This window comes from Linepithema humile, chromosome 2, assembly GCF_040581485.1.
Source record: "Linepithema humile isolate Giens D197 chromosome 2, Lhum_UNIL_v1.0, whole genome shotgun sequence".
Classification (NCBI taxonomy): domain Eukaryota; kingdom Metazoa; phylum Arthropoda; class Insecta; order Hymenoptera; family Formicidae; genus Linepithema; species Linepithema humile.
In genome coordinates, this window is record NC_090129.1 from 10,747,607 (window position 1) to 10,762,820 (window position 15,214).

Here is a 15,214-nt window from a genome sequence, read left to right on the forward strand (position 1 = left end):
TTGTATAATATTGTTGCGTCCCTGTATTTTCGTTTTCTGAGTTTCCGTGCCGTGTTACACCGTTCATTGCTGAGAGCAGAAGATTCGTCTCCAGAGAGACGCTTGTTTACAAACAACGATAGACTGTCAGACTTGGAGGAGCTGTCAAATAGTCGGACGCGTTACGATAACTCTCTTGTATTTTATTCGATTACGGTTACAAATGCTGTAAGAACGTTTTATTAAAGTTCTCGTTTGAATCCTTAAGTGTTCTTTTATTCCGTGAGTGAGCATTTATTTCTGGTGTTAATCGGCCGATTCAAATCGCTTCTCATGTACGTAACAATATTATACATCAAACTGGACAAAAATGTCATATCCCAAATATAAACACATGGCAGTGCTGCAAGATCAAGCATCCTGCAATAGAGCGACATACCCTCATCATACGGGCGAGACTAATTTCCTTTCTTTCCTTCATTTCGTACATTTAGATTCTCGAAAATGAGATCAATGTATGTAATTTTCGTACACTTTAGAATCCGAGATCGTGTACACTTTAATAATGTCTCTCTATTAGACGAATCAATTTTCTGTATGAAAAATATGAATAATTCTCGCACTAACATCCAGCGATGGCATGAGATGCCTCTCAATTCGTATTAATTTGATTTATATCATACGAGCCTAGTCCTTATATATTATAATAATTTTAAAATCACGCAAACTTCAAGTTGCGTCGTTCTCCTACAGATTTGTTTATTTCCTAAAAACCAGCGAGAGTGAATGTTAGAAGCGTGAGGTCTGAGTAGTTCAGTAATAAGAAGAGTTGTCCGTAAAGTGAAAGACCCGAATTCAAGTCCCGGCTTAGCCACTCGCGCCCTGATATTTTTTCTCTCGTTTTTCCTTATACCTTTATATACAAGGGATGGAATATTCTACGCGCTGGGGGATGGAGTGAGGATGGCTTCCTTCCACACGCAAGCGACGCGACGTATCGTGTACGTATACGCTCCCTTCCACGCGCTAAACTACGCGCTAAGCCATTCCTAGATAACATGAGTGCAGGTAACGTTTAGCTACGCAGCAATTGCACAGAACCCCGTGTGATCTACTCTTTAGAAGTAATTCCTATGGGATTTGCTTAAAAATCTAGAATATTTTTAAACGGAGAATACACGGATATTCATTATATTTACATTTACCGATATTTGTAAAATTTATATTTATATTTACTGATATTTGTAAAAATGTATAAAATAACCGTGATTTCAAAAGTTTTTGGGCACTAACTTTTTAAGGAAGCATTTTTCGACTCATGTTTGTAGGAAATTATTGGTTCAGAATCAAATTTTCTATAAGATCTCAAAACCTCGCCGGAACGTTCGAGGCCACTCTATATATACAGGGTGGACCATTTTAATCACTTTAGTCGATTTTCTCAAAAACTAAAGCAGATACGAAAAAATGTTTCAGACAAAAGTTTCACGATTTCGAGAGGGAAAGAATATGCCGTTGTCAATTCAATCGTAGGTGGCACCACTTTCGAAATTTCTTTGTTTCAACCATTTTTTTAAATGGAAGTCGATTTTTCTCAAATAAAATATTTTATCATATTTAGTTTATATCTATCAGACACATTGTATAAGCCTATTTTGTTTCGTATGTACATCATAATCATACGATAGAATTTCGATCGAGAAAAAAAGTACAAACTTTACAAATTATCTGATAAGACATAAACAGACCACCTGTAGTGGATTACGAATAAAAAAATACGTATTTTTTCAAATTTGCCAGCCCATGTTACGTCGCCTCTGGCATTACTTATTAAAAATTGTCAGCTGACGTTAGATCGCCTCTGACTTCATTTATAAAAATAAACCAGTTCACGATAGATCATCTCTGACAATATTTATTACAAATTACCAGCTCACAGATAAATCGCCTTTGACAATATTTATTTTAATTTGTCAGCACACGTTAGATTGCTTCTGACGATATTATTACAAATTGTCAGCTGATGATAGATCGCCTATGACTATACGTATTAAATTTTGTCAACTCAAGATTAATCGCCTTTGATTATATTTATTAAAAATTATCAAAACATGATGGATTGTCTCTGACTTTATTTTTACAATTTTGCCAGTTCACCAGAAAATAGCCTTTGGCTTGTCTTATTCTTTATTGTAAGATACTTTTATTACTTCATATGCTTTATGTATATATATTATGTACATATATTATGTGCTCCTTATTATCTATATTTATATCATTATCTATATTTATATCTATATTCATATCAAAATATCTATGTAAAAAATTAACACCATTTTATATACTGTTTTTACAATAAATGTAATGATATATGCCACATATTTTATTTCTAAAACATGATACTAAATACCAAATTAAGCACATAAAATAAGGCTAATTGTAAGTATTTAAAAGAAACATATGTTGAAACAGGTTATTACAAGTCGCAAAATAAATGTTGTTTCTTTTATCAAGATTTTTTTACAAATAATAGACACAAAAAATTGAAAATATCTTTATATTTTATGCTTTATAAATAAATTATATGACATATACATTTATTATAAAAATATATACAATATACAAAATAATATTAATTTTTTTACATAGATATGACTAGATATGAATATACATAATATGGAGCACATAATATACATAATACATACACATGGAGCACACGAATAAAAGTATTTTATAGAAATTAGAATATGAATGTATATAACTAAATGATGCAAATGTTGTATCTACTAACATAAACCACGCCGCTTATGTGTCAATTCGTTGTTAGCGCTTGGTAGATGACGTAAATGTTTAAACGCGTTTTTCTCGCTTATTCTGGAGAGTTGCGTCGTATCACTTTATGTTTCGTGTTTCCCCTGTTAATTTAATATTCTTTTTCTTCTGAAGTTATACATCTTGTACATGTAAACTTGTTAAGCTTGTAAATTATATTAAAAAATGATATGAAACCCTTAAAACAGAATTTGGATGCTAAGTAAAAGAAATTAATGCGAAAAATTTGTGCATTTGTGTTTATGTAATATAGTGGTGATAAGGTAAAAGAGAACAATATAGATTATTCCCCGGATATTGAGATAGAGATATCGAACTAAGATTTAATTAGAAACAGCTAATAATAAAACAAAAAGAAATGGATTGCAAAATTTACACTATCCAGTAGTGCTCCAACTTCTGACCCACTGTACGTTACTTTTATGTGTATGTGTGTGTCTATATAAAAATATATAGTATTTAGTATTTAGTGTGCTGTGCACAGTATAAAAATAATGAAACAAAAAATTTGTTTCTTTCTAAAGACAGACACGAATAAAAGCTGGATAAAAAGGTTAGTTATTACTTGTTGTAATTTAAAGCAATTGTTTCAATGTCAATTGATATTACCTTCTATTTATCAATGAAAGTTTTTATATTAACATGATTTTGAAACAATTGCCAAATAAGAATAGCCAGAGACGGTTTATCGTGGGCTGGCAATTTTTATAAATGAAATCGGAGACAATGTATTGTGGACTGACAAGGGGGACCTCTACCTTGTTGAGTCAAAAAATCGTATTTTTTTTGTATTTTCCAAAAGACTGACCCTTTGAGAATGTTTCTAAAATAATTAGGCAAAATTCTAAAAATTAACAAAGTTATAACATTTTAATGGTGATTAGTAAATATTTCTCGCACATAACAGAAATTTTAAAGCTTTTTTCTTGAAACTACTTTCTTTGACCTGATGTTGAAGAAATCTCGAGAATCAATCAAGAGATTGGCTTCAAATTTTACATAAATCTCAAGAAGATAACTGTCTATCGGTGGAACTTGTTGCCATATCTGTTACTGTTTTTTTTTTATTTAAACAAATTAGCAATTTTTAAACAAAATTTGATTATTTTTCGTCAAAAGGCCACCATTTTGTCAATTTTCAACATTTTTAAAATATTCTAGTTCCACAGATAATTACATTTATATAGATTAGGAATCTTTTTCATTTTCTTGTTACAAATGATTTCCGGAGATGTTTTCAACACAAGCAAGATGCGATTTTTTGGAATGCCCTCACTCAGTGCTTTCTACTATCTATACTTAAAACTTTTTTTATATATAAAAATTCACAAATATTGCTGTAAATGTAATTAAATCAACCTCTAAATTTGAGATCAATATGTCGAATAGTTTTTTTTATAAAAAATTCCCTAAGATCACGTATTTTTTTGCCTCATAAAGAGTAAAAGTCCCCCTTAATAAATATAGTCAGAGGCGATCTAACGTCGGCTAATAATTCAGAAAAAGAAGAACCCGAGGCGTTAATAAATGGAGTCAATAAATGTCACTCTCGTACCATTTATTGACTCCAAAACTTTTTTACTCTGTGTGTGTGTGCGTGCGTGCGTGCGCGTGTGTGAATGGGTGTGTAAGCGCGCGTGTGGTCTCGAATGTTTCTGTAAATGGTTATAAATGCTTATTATTTTATTAAATGTTCAAATTGATGTTCTTTTGTTACATGGCAGTGTCCCAAGCAAACGTAAAATGTATTTATAGCAATGCTCACCTGCGTTTGATTGCCGCATAAACGTTATGAACTGCAGGTCTCAGTAATGCAGCCTGTACGGTGTCTTCACCGTAATTTTCGCAACTGAAACGTGAACCTCATCTACTCAATTTATAAAATCTTGTTTGCCCGTCAAAGTTGTCTTTACTGTCTTTACTGTAATTTATTATATACATTCTGACGTCAGATCTAACGCAAATAGAATGCAAACTCATTATTTATAAATTAATTTGCTATTCAATAATAATGCAAGTTTATTTCAAATCAATTTCCATAATATTATGCAAATATAATATAATAAAAATGCTAATTGTTCAATCAATTAAACCAGTGCTCGGAATTAGTTGAACATTTCAGCCGATTTCCGCGGTATACGCCTTCTTTCCTCTTCTTACCACGCGCGCCGCAGCCGCTAGGGCCAGCGCCGCCGAGCATTAGGAGCGACACTATCTGATTATGAGTGGGTTCTTCTCCCTATTTATTAAAAATTAAAAAAATTTATTAAAAATAAATTTTTTATTTTTAAATTTATTAAGTGGAAATATTTCAATAGATTTCCACGTCACCCATGAGATACTAATGCTGACGCGTTTTTTTTTAAGTGGTTTCCCCCGTAGGCCTATTCCACTAAAGAAAAAAATAAATTCTTAATTTAAAAAAAAATATATATAAAAAAGATTTTTTTTAATTAGATTTTCTTGGCCTTTTATGTGAGAATGAACAATTGATGCAACAATGTAGATAGAAACCACTTTTTAAAAAACGTGTCAGCATTAGTACCTCATGGGTGACGTAGAAATCTATTGAAATATTTCCACTTAATAAATTTAAAAATAAAAATTTATTTTTAATAAATTTTAATAAATTTTTTAAAATTTTAATAAATAAGGAGAAGAACCTAGTCACAGAACCTAATCAGATAGTGCCGCTCCTAACGCTCGGCGGCGCTGGCCCAAGCGGTTGCGGCGCGCGCGGTAAGGAAAGAAAAGGAGGCGTATACCGCAGAAATCGGCTGAAATGTTCAACTAATTCCGAGCACTGAATTAAATCAATCAAACCAACATAAGGAGACAAACAATTTTTTCAAATCGTGACAATAAATCATGCTCGATTTTGTTTTTGCTCGTTCGCTGCGTTTTTGCTGCCACACTGCTAGCATATTCATAATATTTAGCTCACTCAATTCAAGCATACTGCAATAAAATTATACGTTACTAAATTATTATTACTATTATAGAGCATAAATTATAATTTTAATTTACCCTTATTTATAATTTTATATATTTTATATATTAAAATAATACTAAATTAAAAAAACAATGATTATCTTGGATTAAGAATGTTATTTTTGATCCGGTTGAGTAAAGTGGTTAATCTAATTTAAAAACGTCAAAGAGCATAAGAAACATATATAGGTTAAAAAATTATTATTATAGAATATAAACTACAATTTCAAACTACCTTATATTACTTTATTACTATTACCTGACAGTCCATCGCCTCATCAACTTGGATTCCTTGAAGCCCTTCGTACAATATTTTATTGAAGCACTCTACAATTAATGCCCTGTCTAGACCGGAGGATGATTTTACTTGTGGTTAATTTTTTTATTAATTATAAAAAATTATTTGGGTCAAACTATCCACTCCACAAGTAAGATCATTCACCGGTCTAAATTAGGCATAAATAAATGAAATTGTAAATTTTGCATCTCTCACAGAATTACCATAGCAAACGACTTTATGAGTCCTTTTAGTGACGTCTTACAAAAGATCCGTCATACGTCTGTACATCGTCTTTAGGTAATGTCTCAAAGACGTAATGAAAAAGACGACTACAGAACGTCGTTAAGACATGCATGTTGTGTTAGTTAAGGATTTCATTAGAGATTCTAAGGCAATAACCCGAGCGGACGGTAGTTGCGTGCACTGTGCTATGAGCGAAGACCTCAGCATCGCAGAGAAGACCGGACGCCGGGGAATCACCGAAGGAGTCACATGCCGGTGACAAAGCCGAAAAAAAGGTCACGTATCGCACCCCCGTTGCTTTCGCCATCTAAAACCTGTTTTCTAACAATGCCTTGCTTCCAACAGCAACGCCAAAGAGACGTAAACGGAAACGCATCAGAGGACCTCGCCCTGCTGCAGAAGGTGCAAAAGATCCCGGATTTAACGCCGTCAGAAAGAACGGAGCGGTTTGAGTAAGGCCCGGCCAGCCTGTCAAGCTTCCCTCCAAACATATCAGACTCTACCGATTTAATATCGACCGGCGAGCCAACGAGTTCTCGAAATTAACAGGAAGCAGGGGCGCTCTGTATTAACTATGGGCGGTTCTCAGAAGCCCCTCTCGCAGAAAATCGGCAAGATGCGCGGAAGAGCGGCGCGGGGCCGAAGGATCAACGGCACGAATTTGGAAGAACTACTGTTCGGTGTGCAGTGACCAAGTGAGAACCAATTCCGGAGCTCGTCCCGACATCGCCGAAGGACCAAACTCATTGTAAGCCGCCTCTCGGGTAGCCGTAAGATAACGTCCGGTGATGGCTGGTAGCGTGAGTCAATTTTTATGTACACTGTGTCTCACTCAGGACTAATTTTAATACCGCATTTGTTACCGTGAGCACATTTCTTTGGCGCGCTCAGTTACCGTGTTACCCCATATCCAGTCGGCTTCGGATACCGTGTTAAAGTCTCTCTCTCGGGAACTAGCTATCCACAGTCTCTCTCGTTTAGCTGCCGTTTTTTCGTTACCGTTTTCGTATTGTCTTTTACGTGAGAATATCGTCTCGCTTATGAGTACCGTCCCGCAGCGTGGGTATCGTAAAGTCTTTTGTTAGAAATAAAGTTTTGATTATTGAATGTCAGCGAACGGAATTTACGTGTGAATGCTCTCAGCGAGACAGCAGATACCGTCATTATAGCGTCTCCGCGAGAAACGAAGGTAATCATGAAAATTACCGCTTCACGACACATCGTTTTTGTAATTAGATAACCGTTCGTTTCAAACTCTGTTTATTTGATTTTCACCGGTCTTGTTCGTTTCGTCGACATAACTGGTGTCGATCTTGTAAAGTATTATCGAGTCGATTGCCATTCTCTGTAATTTCGTTTTCTGATTTCGCTACTGTTGCCGAATTTATTATATGTTACCGATCTTACAGGCGGATTTTCTAGCTACCGTACTTAATGAATCGCTGCCGATATACTGGCTACACCGAATAATAGTCCGATCGTCGCACTACTAATAGCTCATTTTTAACCTTGTTCAAACTGACATTATCATAATAAATTATTGTTAAATGTGCAATATTGAATTGTTCTTGTGCTCGCTTCTCACTCCGGATCCTCAACGAAAATAAAAGAACTGCGCCCCTCTGCCATATACTGAGCAAGAAGCGGCCGGACATATTAAGTAATTTATTGGAGTTACCGTTACCGCGGTGCAATTACACGCACCTGGCGCCCATTTTCGGATACCGATTTTTAAGTTACCGCTGTTACCGCTCCAGTTACCACTGTTACCGCTGTTACCGTCCTGGTTACTGAATCGTGCATTTATTGCCGATATCGCGCAAGTTACCTAGCTCCCGAATTACGTGGAGTACCGCGGGTTACCGTTTACATTGGGCGTGTTCCCTCGGACGTGGCGTGCCCGAAGCTAGTTCATGTCGCAAATATTGGCGCCCAACGTGGGGCCCACGCCGTGAAAAATCAGTGATAACTAATGAAAATAAAATCTGGAGAGTGAGAGAGCAAAGCTTAGTATAATTAAATAATTATGGCTGTGTCTTTGTCATTGTACTAATCCACTTATTACAGTTAATGTTCTTTCATCTGTGAATACGGCCAATGTATCGTCCTCAATATCTATGTTGTCCTACGCAAGTAAGTTGCGATAAATAGATTTTAAGTCCTATTAAAAAAGGACTCTGGAATCTGTGTGCCATCGCATATATACACGATACCGCTTACTGTGTTGGCGCGTGCCGCAGCGCTCAGCTGTAGAGTTTTTTTCTACACGTCGCTTGTTCGCGGCCGAGCCGCGATGTAAACATTGACACACGTAATAGCATAGATAATACCGTCTAGACCGTTTTCCAGGAAATTAGCGAAGCTCGCTTTTCAAGAAAATAAGTAGGTCATCAGAAAAACCGAGCCATTTAAATTCTAATTCTTTTTCAGCGTTATTTTTATATTGCCAATTCCGAGCGTATTATAGAGTGCCGTTTATCGTGTCTTTCAGGTATTTGTTACATGCGTAGCCCGATTTTTGAGACCTTTTATTTTACGAAAGATATTATTAAATATAAAAAACATGAATATCGTCATCATAAAATACTTAATATTTCTTAATATTCTATGTCTTATAATATTTTTGAATTGTATAATGTAACAAAGAATCTCTTTGGATCTATATTAGTCGTTTTTTAATTTTATAACTTTTGGTTTAGATTTTTATAGTAATATTGATTGTGAATACGCAAAGTTTTAAAATTATATTTTGTTTCATATAAGTCTCGAATAATTGAAAAATCGTAGGAACTGTTTTAAAGATGCATTTTTTCTTTCTAGCATTCTGCATTATAATGTGTATAATATGCGTAAAAATTATAATACATGAATTGTTTCTGACAATTTTTGCACATATAAGTGCATTCGTTTGTTTATGAAGTGGCTAGGTTTAATTTAGCTGTGTATGTAAATTGTGTTAGAAACAAGATAGTAAAATTATTAAACACTGTTTATCGTTTACATAAGTGACATATAAATATAAATGACACTTTTGCAAATAATAATTTGAATCTTTTTTTTTATTATTTTTAAATATTATAGCAACCCTGGTAGAAATTTTAATCAGGCTCTTGCATGGCACTGATCAGCGTGCCATACTGCCATTTCAGGAACTGACATGACATGCTAGTAAGCACCATCCATAAAATCGTCACGTTTTGCCCGCTGGCGCCACAATTTTGTAATGGATTTTGCGTAATGCTAGCATGGCGCTAGCATGGCTCTAATAAGATACATAATGCAAGCATGGTGCTGGCAACGTGGCATAGGCGCGCGCTCGTGTGTATGTGTGTGTGTGTGTGTGTAATTATATATAATAAATTTAGATTTTAATGCATTTTATGTCAGTGTTTTACTTTTACGAAAAAATATAATACTTTTAAACTATTCGATTATTAACGAAAAAACTATTAAACGCTATTAGTTTTTAATAGTTTGTAATAGTTTTTTGGTAATAATCGAACAGTTCAACAATATTTTTTCGTAAAAGTGAAACACTGGAATAAAATGCATTAAAATCTAAATTTATTAATTATAATTAGACACACACATACATACACACACCAAGTAATAAGTAAAAGTATATAATAAAATAAAGGTTTACAAAAAATATTTTATAAAATATTTTTTTATTAAAACTTATTTATTATATTATTTATATTTATAAAATATTTATTATAATTTTTTTTTGCATTTTATCTTCGATTTATTTGATTCGGTCTTTTCTATGTCCTTCCCAGTCCTTTGCATTAGAAAGTGCTGCGCTCAATGCCTTTATAAGATGATTTCTTGATACAACTTCTCCTTTAAATTCTTTTTGAAGAAATATATCTAAAAATCCGCGAATATACATTTACATTTTAAGAATTATTTTAAGTATTATTTATATAATTTTATATATATATGTACCTTCTATACATGTGTAAAATGGTTCATCCTTTATTATTTTCTTGCCATGCATAATTTTAGTTGCAGTATACCCGAGTAGAAATTTGATCAGGCGTGCCTTGTGTCATATAAGGCCCTAATTAGATATAAATAGGGCATGCCTGACTACGGCATGCCAGATCAGTACCTTTATAGGATCTTTTTTACTCTCGTATGTAATATATAATTAAGGCATATCTAATACGGCATCAGTCAGGACCTTCTCTAAGTTGCCCTAAAAAATCTTTACAGTAAAATCTGGTAAAGTAAGAATCAGGATCTTTATGAGTTTTTTTTTTCAATATATAAATTTGAAAGATGTCACTCTGATATGCCAGAGTAATGAAATCCTTATGGCAATTTTTCTCAATTTCTTCTAACAAAAAATTTTCAAAAGTAAATTTGTCTATGATAAAGCATCAATTAGGGCTTTTTTATTTGACTAATATTATCATTGTAGAAACTACGATTTTTTTTCTTTTATTACGATATTTAGATTTATTTTTTATATACTTGATGTATAATTAATAAAAGGTACTGTGTAAGAATTTTTTTTGGTGTATGAATGATAAGTAATATTTTAAAATAACTTGAATTTAACTATATATTTCTGATATTAACAAATTTAAATTTATTAAAGTTAAAATTATTTCACAAATTTTGGACTCTCTGGTTCATATTTGGCGGAATTATTGCTAATTGTTTCATAATTTGCAAAAGACTGGGACGGATTTCGCTTTATACGGCACCAAAACACAATAGAAAATAAAATTCTCAATCCAAAAAAGCCACAGGATAACAAACATGATAATGATAAAGAGAATAAAATAATGAATCAAGTAATTGAGAGCTTCAGCGAAGAAGACAGCAACGATAAAGAATAGTGAAATAGTTAAAAAAAAAATTAAGATTTTTAAACGTAAGAATATTTTATTTCGCTTTTGTTATTTTGTGTTTTTTTTTTTATAAATGATAAACGGATGTTATGATTTGAACAGATGTTTATGTTATGTGGATTTATATGTCAGCTTGTTTATATTTTGTTTTTAAGCGTGCATTTTTTATCTCTTGAAAAATGTTTAAAAAATGTAAAGATTAAATTCTTAGTATTATTTTTTTACTAATTCTGTAAATTCTTTAAAAATCTTAATGTTCTAAATAAATAATAAAAATATTAAAAATATTCAAATTTATAGTTATTTATTTTAGAGCCTGACAGCATCCTTATGTCAATCCTATTAAGGCTCTTTTTCTTTATCCTGATGTTGTCCTGATAATATGCCTGAAAAGGTCCTCACATGAATCCGGCTAATGTGGTCCTTATTAGGTAAATGAAATCCGGTCCTGACTATGCAACGCGTTACACATCTTGTCAGAACCAAATCAGGTGACCTTACCAGGGCCAGATTATATATTACGGCACTCTGATTTGGACCTGCTCAGACACTTAATAAAATTTCTACTCGGGATCTTAAACGTATAAGTAATTTTTTTCTATGAAAAGTAATACTCCCATTAGCCAATATATTTTTTATATCCGCAATAACTTTGTCAAAAAATGCATTAGAGTCATTTGGTTTTGCAGGGCCTTTGTATATCCCTACCACTATTGGTTTGGAATGCCTAATGTTCGCGAGTCTACACTGAATTGGTCAAATATGAATACTGCCTAATTTGTCTAGATTACATCCGTCGGTGTTAAAGTCAATGTCTAATTCGCTTGGAAGAGATAGTATTGGAAAGCGCTCAAGTTTACGGGAAATGCGTGCTCCTATATCAAAATGAATGTATTCGCCTGGATCAACTTTACATCTGACAACTTTATCTCGTGGAGTACCTACAATTGTTCTCACATCTTTCGGTAAGTTACGAAAACAAGAATGTGTTCTAAGAAGAGATACAATATTATTACCTTGCACATGAGTCAAATTATTTTCTACAAAACAGGAGGCCAGTTTCTCCCGAAACGATGACTCAACCGAAAAAGTACTAACAGAGGACAAAGTATTATCAGAAGAAAAAATATCACTATGAAGAAGAATACTGTCATCTTCAACGTTTATAAAACACGTACTATCGCAAATATTACTTTCCACATAATTAGTATGTTTTGTATGTGACGCGCCCAACGTATCTTCAGTATTAATATTATCTAATTCTCTTAAAGTATTCTTTATATAACTTTGACTTTGCAAGTTAGTTTTTATTTCGGATCTAATTCTTCTTTGTTGTCTATCACTTAATTGATGCCACCTTTTTCGCGAAACGGAGCGTTTCAGTAAATAAGGTTTTATATTTATCTGATGTTATTCCTCGCTGTTGCCCAAATAGCTATTTTCTCACCGATGAAGATTATATAATATCCCTTGCTGTAGTCCAAATATTCCGTCTCACCGAATAAAAATTCTGAAAAATTTTTCAATTTTAAAATTTTTAACACACACAATACTAACAGACCAAGATAAAATTTTTGTCTTACAGCTCTCGCTATTGCAATCAGAATGATTCAAAGCGCGACAATTGTTAAAAATGCCGCTCGACAACGCTAACGGTTCCACCAATCACAAGCTTGTAAAATGTGACGCAGCATGTGTCCGCGAATCCGCAGACCGTTGTCGAGGGTAACAACTAGGCGTCTGTTTTAAATAATTACTATTGCGTAGTAACACAGCTCGTCTTATTGTATTAATAAATGCTAGCAAATGTAAAAAACCTAAAGGCTATATTACACATAAAATGTAAAAACCTAAAGCCCATTTTTCTACTATTTTACATGCGAGAATTTTACTACTAAATTAACAAAATAGATTATTTATTTAATTATAAAGGTAAATTATAAAGGTCATTAAAATAAATATAACGCTTCTTATACTTAACATTATATTCATATCGTATTGCTCTATAGTTTAAAAACAGTTTTATTAGATAGTCTTTTTAGTAAGCAATGTGGATAGCTATATAAAAATGTGTTCGAAATAAATTAGAGCTGTTTCTTTCGAATATTTTAGAAAGGATTAAAAAATACGTCACACGCATGTTGTTTGCCAATTTTAAATAAATTTGTAAAATTTTATTTAAATTATATCTTGTCTACAGAATGTATATATAAATCTATAGAATTAAGCATTAATAAAACAATTTGTGTTTTTCAACCCAGTCAACATTAAAAGATTATGTATATCACTGCTATGTAAACCTGTGATGTACACTGTATGTGACATTGTTTACGTAATTATGATATAATATAAACATTGTGATGTACTTGTTACTCATTTCGTATGTAACTTTATGATGTTTTAAAGCTGAAACAGGTATATGTAACATTTACATAACGAATGCTCTATTGCTGTACAATTCATATTCTTGTAAATATATTTCATTCTCATTCTTGTAAATATCATAACTGTTATAGAACTGCTTTAATATGGGGTTTATAACAATGTAGCATCATGGCTACATAATACACATTCTATATTCTCTGTAACGATTATATAATATTTTAAACATCCACGTGATGTAACGTAATCACATAATTGGGAAAGCCTGGAATTTCTTTGTCGTCTATTTATGGAGTATCTCCCAAAACGGATAGTTTTATATAACCGCATTTTAAGTGTTATAAAATTTTCAAACTATTATTTTTGTTATTAAACTTCAGGGTATTTTGTTCTGTTCATTTTGAATTAGTTAATCGTAATTAAAATAATTTGTTATATGAAACCGTCACCTGCATCATTGAATATAGTTGCCGTTTAACCTAATACATCAAGTTTTATTATTTACTATAAAATATAATGTGACATCAAGTGTTATTATATATTGTGTTATTATATATTAACTCAAAATAAGTGCAGTATATTCATACATTAATATAGCACAAATATGCCACCCAAAATAAAAAAAGATTTAAATTACATTGGCAATCGCCAAAAACGTCGATTAATCGAGCAAGAAATTAAAAATATTATAAGTGGTTGTAAAAATAAACCTACTGAAATTCCACCACTTTTCCCTCAGTACTACAAAGAATCAGCTCTAGAAATTGTGTCATTGCCATCAGTTATCGGTCCTACAGCAACATGTAGTCAGTCCGAAAGCATTACAGTAAGCTCAACAATTTTTGAGAAGAGTCAAGAAGATATCAATAATCTAAAAGTACAGTTAATAAATATGTCTCCTGGTCAGTACTACCATTTTGGGTTAAAAGCGCCTTTGTTAAGATCGATTAAAAAATATTATGCTCTAAAACAAGTGCCACCTGAAATTCTGCTTTTCATTAACGTCGATGGCCTTCCTTTGACATAAAGTTCCGGTAGTCAATTATATCTGATTTTAGGTGCATTACAAACCAAATTTTATACCGAACCATTTATAATTGGTATTTATCATGGCTTCGAAAAGCCTGCTGATAGCAATGAATTAATGAAGCGTTTTGTAGATGATCTTGTGGACATTCGCTCACATGGACTGTTTGTTGCAAATAAGCGAGTACAAGTCAATGTCTGTCATTTTGTATGCGACACGCCAGCAAAAAAATATATCGCAGGTACCGTAGGACATAACGGGTATTTTGGATGCGATAATTGTACACAAGAAGGGGATTATATCCAGAACCGCATTACTTTCCCTGAAATTGATAGTGCTTTAAGAACCGACGAATTATTTCGCAATAAAACGCAAGAAGAACACCACAAGAAAACCTCAATTTTAGAGAGAACAGGTGTCAAAATGGTGAGTCAGTTTCCCCTTGATTATATGCACCTTGTGTGCTTAGGAGTCATGAAAAAAAAATATCATTTTGGATAAAAAAAAAAAATGTACGCATGAATAAAGAGAATATAAAAATAGCGTCTAGAGATTTATTGGGATTAAAAAATTTTGTACCGAATGAGTATGCAAGGAAACCAAGGACATTGGATCAAG

General features: G+C 32.8%; 1 protein-coding gene and 2 long non-coding RNA genes across 5 annotated transcripts in view; 1 reads left to right on the top strand and 2 right to left on the bottom strand.

Moving 5' to 3' along the window:
- Positions 1–4,686, bottom strand: part of LOC105674292 (nose resistant to fluoxetine protein 6-like) — a 30,702-nt gene extending 26,016 nt beyond the window's left edge. For both annotated transcript variants that reach the window (XM_012370508.2, XM_012370507.2), the window contains exon 1: positions 4,577–4,686. The gene's annotated coding sequence lies outside the window, so the exon portion shown is untranslated. The remainder of the gene's footprint in view (positions 1–4,576) is intronic.
- A 1,897-nt stretch (positions 4,687–6,583) lies between these two features.
- LOC105674293 (uncharacterized) lies at positions 6,584–13,832 on the top strand. 2 transcript variants are annotated; one of them, XR_001101089.2, is made up of 3 exons: positions 6,584–7,073; positions 11,974–12,152; positions 12,239–13,832. It is a non-coding gene; the product is annotated as an uncharacterized lncRNA (long non-coding RNA). The 2 variants fall into 2 exon arrangements; XR_010888655.1 differs by lacking the exon at positions 6,584–7,073 and having other exon boundaries at positions 11,861–12,152.
- On the bottom strand, positions 10,138–10,359 carry LOC136998083 (uncharacterized). Its single transcript, XR_010888652.1, has 2 exons — positions 10,274–10,359; positions 10,138–10,195 (listed from the first exon to the last, which is right to left on the bottom strand). It is a non-coding gene; the product is annotated as an uncharacterized lncRNA (long non-coding RNA).
- Positions 13,833–15,214: the final 1,382 nt, after the last annotated feature.